The 6082-nt window shown below is 40.1% G+C and overlaps 1 non-coding gene across 1 annotated transcript; it reads left to right on the forward strand.

Annotated features, from left to right (window-relative positions):
- The first annotated feature begins 353 nt into the window (after window positions 1–353).
- Window positions 354–459, forward strand: LOC126076654 (U6 spliceosomal RNA). Its single transcript, XR_007517578.1, has one exon. It is a non-coding gene; the product is annotated as a U6 spliceosomal RNA (small nuclear RNA).
- The last annotated feature ends 5623 nt before the right edge of the window (window positions 460–6082 follow it).

The following is a 6082-nucleotide window of genomic DNA, read 5'->3' on the forward strand; positions in this document are numbered from 1 at the left end:
TTCGGCATCTGTAACAACCAGGGTGGTCATTCCGCTATATATGTGGCTTCTGCTTTTTGAGATGCATCAATAATAAATTCTCTTCGCCAGCCACTTCCACCCACTCCCTCCCTAATCTATACCCCCCAACTCTTCCTATTCATTCAGAGATAGGACAGAACTCCCACAATGCAATGGAGCAGGAAGTGGTGAGAAAGAACCTGTGGTCATCCTCCTACAGACTTTGGAGAATATAAAAAGGTCCTGTAAAGCATGATCTTTCCCGATTTAGTTTTTCAGAGAACTGGGAAGTAAACAGAACAGGAAGTGACCTCTTCTCAGTTCATCAGAGTCACATTAAATAAATGTGCACTGCACTTTCTTCTGCAGTACATATACTAAAACTGGAACAATGCAGAAAAGATTAGCATGTCCGTATGCAAGGATGACAGTCAAACTCATGATGCATTTATATTTTCAATTTATGTTATGTGGATTTTAAGTCAATAAATAAACAAAGGTGTGCTCCTTCACACTGGAAACTGTGCTAAGAATTCATACATACCAAGAAATCCTTGAGATATAAATCTGAAGAGGTATCATAACCAGCATTCAAGTGGACAGTGAATGTGGCCAAGGGCAGGCAACATTCTCTAGAACTATAGCCAAAGAGTAGGGAACAAGAAAAAGCAAAAAGAGGCCCTGAAAGTTAGCAGGCCAGAAAAACAGAAACCGTTTCAGAAAGAAAACCTCTCTGAAAATAATTTAATATAGTAAACAGAACAAAATTGAAATAATCTTCCAGAATGCAGAGAAAATTTGAAAAGAAGGAGAGAGCTGACAGATAGGACAGATGTTCCAACCCTAAAATTAAGTGGTAGTTTTTGAGAAAGAAACCAGAACATTTGAAATAGAAGCAAACTTTCCTGAGAAGGTATAAAGTGCCAAGCATGTAGATCAAAAGAGTGTTCCAAAAAAAATCAGTTAAAAGAAATACACTGTTAGGTACTGTCTTGGGGTGAGGGAAAAAATGGATTATAAAAATGTCTTGGCCGATGTGTTGAAAGAAACAAAAACTTTTGCAAGGTGGATTAAATAGGCATCCGTGGTGAGGATACCAGAAAATCTCATAATCTCATGGAAATCAACCGACGACAGCAAAACTGGGTGGGCTTCATGGGGAAAATAACCATCATCAAGCAGTTTCTCTCTCTCTTTTTCTCTCTTTCACTCTTTTTCTCTCCCTCTTTCTCTCTCGCTCTCCCTCCTTCCTTCCCTCCTTTTCTCCTTCTCTCTCACTCTCTCTCTTCCTTCCTCTTTCCCTCCCTCCACCTCTCTCTCTCATCTGTGACTGTTCATTCAAATTTCTCTACAAACTGTCTTCTCTGCTTACTTATTTGTTTATACATGGTTCAGAATGGCTGCCCCCAAATGAAACCTTAGCACTGGAGTGTACACCATCTTTGAGCTTAACTTCCTACAGGTAACAAACTCTGTTCCCCACTCAAAAATTTCTGGAAAAGATTATTGATGGCCCAACTTCAGATAGTTGTTCACCCATGGTCCAATTAACTGTACCCAAAAGGACAGTGTCGTATGGTAATTAGAGCTAGCCCATCTGGGCTATAAACGGAGCAAATGCTCTAAAAAAGAGTTATAGAATAGGAAGAAATTATTGAAATCTCTAGCCCAGGTGATTACAACAAGCACCCATTAGGAAAAATATTTATTGAATATTTAGTTATTGAAAATGGAATAAAACTTAGTGTGCCCTTCAACTTCTATGAAACATTAAGTATCAGAAGACAAAGAAGCACTCTTAGGTTTTGAATGGGAAAAGTTGTAATCCAAGAATTTTATATCCAGCTAAGTTATTCCTTTATACTTTTCGTAAATGAAAGACATTTTCAAATGTGCACTGGATTTTTAAATATACTATCCACAAGATAAACCCCTGGTGGCACAGTGGCTAAGAGCTATGGCAGCTAACCAAAAAGGTTGGCAGCTCAGATCCACCAGCCGCTCTTTGGAAACCCTATGGGGCAGCTCTACTCTGTCCTATAGAGTCACTATGAGTTGGAATCGACTTGACTACAATGGGTTTGGTTTTTGTTTTGTTTTGTTTTTTGTTTATCCACAAGACGTAGTCCAGCTCACCAAATGCTGTGGCAGACCCCACACAGCTTTTGCTGTGGGCATCAGCCTCATGTCACATGGAAATCCTGAACGAGGCAATAGAAGAGCATAGCCATGGGGTTCCTGACAGTTTGGCTGGGAGCACTTTTCATGAGTATATTAATGAGGATTGCCATCCATTGCCAAAGAATCACTCCAACTAGGGCAAGATGCCTCACTCACAGTCACTGTAGCTACTGGAGCAATGGGCTTTGCCCTAGCCACTATGCTTTAGCAGTGTAGGCTAAAGCCAGCTTCCACCCAGCAGCACGTCCCCCATAACACCAAGCTAAGACTGGATGGAACAGAACTGCTTCGTCTATTACCAGAGTCTGGTGGACGTATGGGGGATTCCTCCATGTGTCAAAAGCAGTACATTAGGGCCTTGAATTAGGATAAACTGGACTTTCTGCTCTCCCTGGGTGCTGTAAATGGTTAATGCTCTTGGCTGCTAACTGAAAGGTTGAAGGTTCCATCCACCCAGAGATGACTTACAAGAAAGACCCGGCAATCCACTTCTGAAAACTCAGCCTTTGAAAACCATATGGAGTTTTTACAACTATAAAAATAAATACATAAATACAAAAAATCAATAATAACCCTACAGAGCACAGTTCTACTCTGACATACATAGGGTCACCATGAGTCAGGGTAGAGTTGATGGCAACTGGTTTTGGACTCTCTATTACTTGCACCAGAAGCTTGAGTATCCAATTCTGACACAGAGGCATATTAGTTTATATACAAAGCTACCAACAAATATTCCCTAGTTACAGGAGACATTAATCAAAATTAATAGCTCAAGAATATGTCACAGACTGGATACTCAGTGTTTTATTCCAAGATTTCCATGTATTTGCAGTAGTAGCCCATATCCGGTTGATCCATGATGGAGCATATCAATTGGAGATAGGTGCTGGCAGAACTACTTCGTCTGCAGTCATCAACAAGGAAAGGAAAATGTCTGGGTTTACTGCGTGGACAAGATACGTCATTCTGGTAAAATCACTAACAGAATAAAAAACAATAATAATAATAAAACATTAACCGAATAATTGGTGAATGGAAACCTAAATCACTGTGTAAACCTTCAGCTAAAACACAATAAAATATTATTTAAAAAAAAAAAAAAAACAGACTAAAGCCTGAGAGAATAATAATGGTGGTGTGATTTATTACTCTTTTTGTATACAAGATCAGTGTGAAGTATTTTCCTTAATTACATCCTTTTGATTTTTCCATAAGCCAGATGAGATATATTGTATTATTCCCATTTCATAGATAATAAATTGAGTATCATAAAGATTAAGTAATTTATCCACAATCTCATGACCACCAACCAAGCTGAGATTCACACTCAGATCTCTCTGAAGCCTAAGCCCATGCTTTAGCTATTTTTAGCCCATCTTCTCCTGAAATATACAGAGTTGCTTGGAAAGCGACTGGCTGGGAAGAACTTTCCTTAACCAAGCCAATTACTCTAAAAACTGCAAACCCATTTTCAACTTCCAAGAGCTAACAACAATTTAAAAAAAAAAAAACCTCCAAAACATGAAGAAGTGGGCACACAAAGCAGTGAAACGGTGGAGAACAAGTAAGTCAAACTCTATTCTGAAGTTTTAAAAGTCTGTCTGAAGTTTTTCTCTTAAAGTCAGAAGGGAGGATATGCCAAGGAATTAACTGGAAGAATTGCTACAAATTTTGGCCACCTGGTAAATATTCCAAGCAGAAGCAACGAGTTTCAGAGACTTTTCTTTGGACGGTTATGCTCGGCTTAAATATTCTTAAATTTTTCTCTAATGTTTTCTCACACAGTTCATAGCAACTGAATCAAAAGATGAATGAGTTATGTAGTCATTCAAATTAAGTTTATGAAATAGATGCAGCATGGGAAATGTCTGTATTATGATATCATATGAAAAAAATCAAGATCCAAGTTTTATACAGTATAAGCTTCAATACGTAAAAAATGCATAGGAAAAAACTTTAAAGAAATACACTAAAATGTTAAGAAACGAGGGGTTTGAGTAATATTTCCCCTTCTTATTCCTTCTCCATATTTTCCAATTTTTCTAAATGTACACAATTTTTATCATCAGAAATATCAACATTATTTTTTAGAAATTGTGACCTAGCACACAACTTTGTTAATACAGTTAGCATAGTGGAAAGAGCACTGGAGAAGGAGCCAGGAGACCTGAATGTCCTAGGGAGAGAATCAGCTCCATCACCCAAGGACTGCTCAGTCATGAAAGTCATCAAGCCCCATGTAGCCAAGTTTCTTCATCTGCAAAATGAGAGGGTTGGAACAATGATTTTCCAGTTCCATAGAAGACAGTACTGCTAATGTGAACACTCCAGTGAATAACTATGGTGTCCATAAGAATGTGTAGTCTTGCAAACCTCCAACTACACACAGGAAGTGTGATTGACCACGGGGCCCAACTGCTGCTCTGAAATCTGTGTATGCCCCAAGGTCACTTCCACAGGCTGCTCTTGGCCAATGACTAAGCACAGCAGGCCACACCAAGGAGACTCCTCTGACAGCTGACTTTGGCTCAATGACTCAACCACTTTGCTGAACCTTCCTTAAACTGCACTACTGTCTTGGACATTTCCACCCAACCTTCCTTCCCTCTCTCCTTCACTCAGGGTCAGACTTGCATAGTGGTTGATGGCTTTCCAGACTTTCCTAGATCCTTCTCTATTTTCCTTTTTGCACATAAATCTCATTTTGCCATCTACTTCTCCAAGTATCTGGACTAACGAGCATGTTGGTAGTTCCACAAAGTACACCTGAGAAAGTCTCAAAAGGAGCTTCTCAGGTGGCATAGCTCTGCAGAGGACCTGGATAGCTGGTTAGTACTTTATTGTTGTTGTTCTTCTTAACTTTAAAAAATAAATAAATAAATAGCCAGTCCAAACAGGGTAGCATTCTATTGCTTTTAGACCAAAAAAAAAAAAAAATTTTTTTTTTCAAAATAAACCTTTCCTGGGCTTATTTTAGACTTGTTCTTGTTTCTTCCTCCCTATCAGCCATATGTATCTCTTCAGCAACTTCCGACTCCCCGCTTCAGATCAGATAATAAAGTTCATTCTTCATTTCTGTCAACTATAACATTAGAGGAATCTTCCTCTGAGATTTAAAGTATAATTAATCACTTTCATCCCACTGTGACCCCTTTGGATGGCTAAGGGACAGTGTCTTGCTAAAGTCCTCTTATTTTAATGTAGTGGCACCCTCCTTTCATGGTTATTGGTCGGTTTTTGTCCACCTTCATAACTCCTTTGTAAACGTCAACAATTCTGCCATTCCCTGACTCTTCTTCCTGCCTCTTCCAGGTTGAGGTTATTGGAATCCCATGTCCCTCTGCAGTGTAGGGTCTAACTCCTGCAAGCTAAATGAAGACTGCCTCACAAATCTAAATTCCGGATCTCCAAATCAACATTTCAGAAAAGACACTCTTACGCTTGGGTAATTAGGAGGAAAAATAAACAACTCTCTGGGGAAGTAGAGTCCTTTCTGTGATGAGCTCTGAGTAATGTATCCACTCCTTGGGAGGCATTTCCTGCTCTGGCTGCGGGGCAGAGGGTCCTGGAGAGGGTCACTGCCTCGGACGCAGCCAGCACCCCCTCTCTCCCCTGAGCTCTGCGCCCTGTGGCTTCGGGCTTTGCACAGTGTTTCATCTTCTCAGTGACGTAAGGTTTGGCTCTGGTTCATGGATTCTTGTGGCAGTTGTTGAGCCTGTGCCAAAACTTTTCCAGAGTGATGCGCAAAAAGATTAGGGAAGAGAAGGCCCCTGCGAGTGCACAAACAAGACCGTGCCTTGTGAGGAAAGGTGACTGATGTTTACCCTTTCTCCTCCTTAGCCAAGTCTGCAAGCCTGTCCCCAAACTCACTCTACACCAGAAATGCTCAGATGGAGGC

The sequence above is a fragment of the Elephas maximus genome, chromosome 4 (assembly GCF_024166365.1).
Source record: "Elephas maximus indicus isolate mEleMax1 chromosome 4, mEleMax1 primary haplotype, whole genome shotgun sequence".
Lineage (NCBI taxonomy): Eukaryota > Metazoa > Chordata > Mammalia > Proboscidea > Elephantidae > Elephas > Elephas maximus.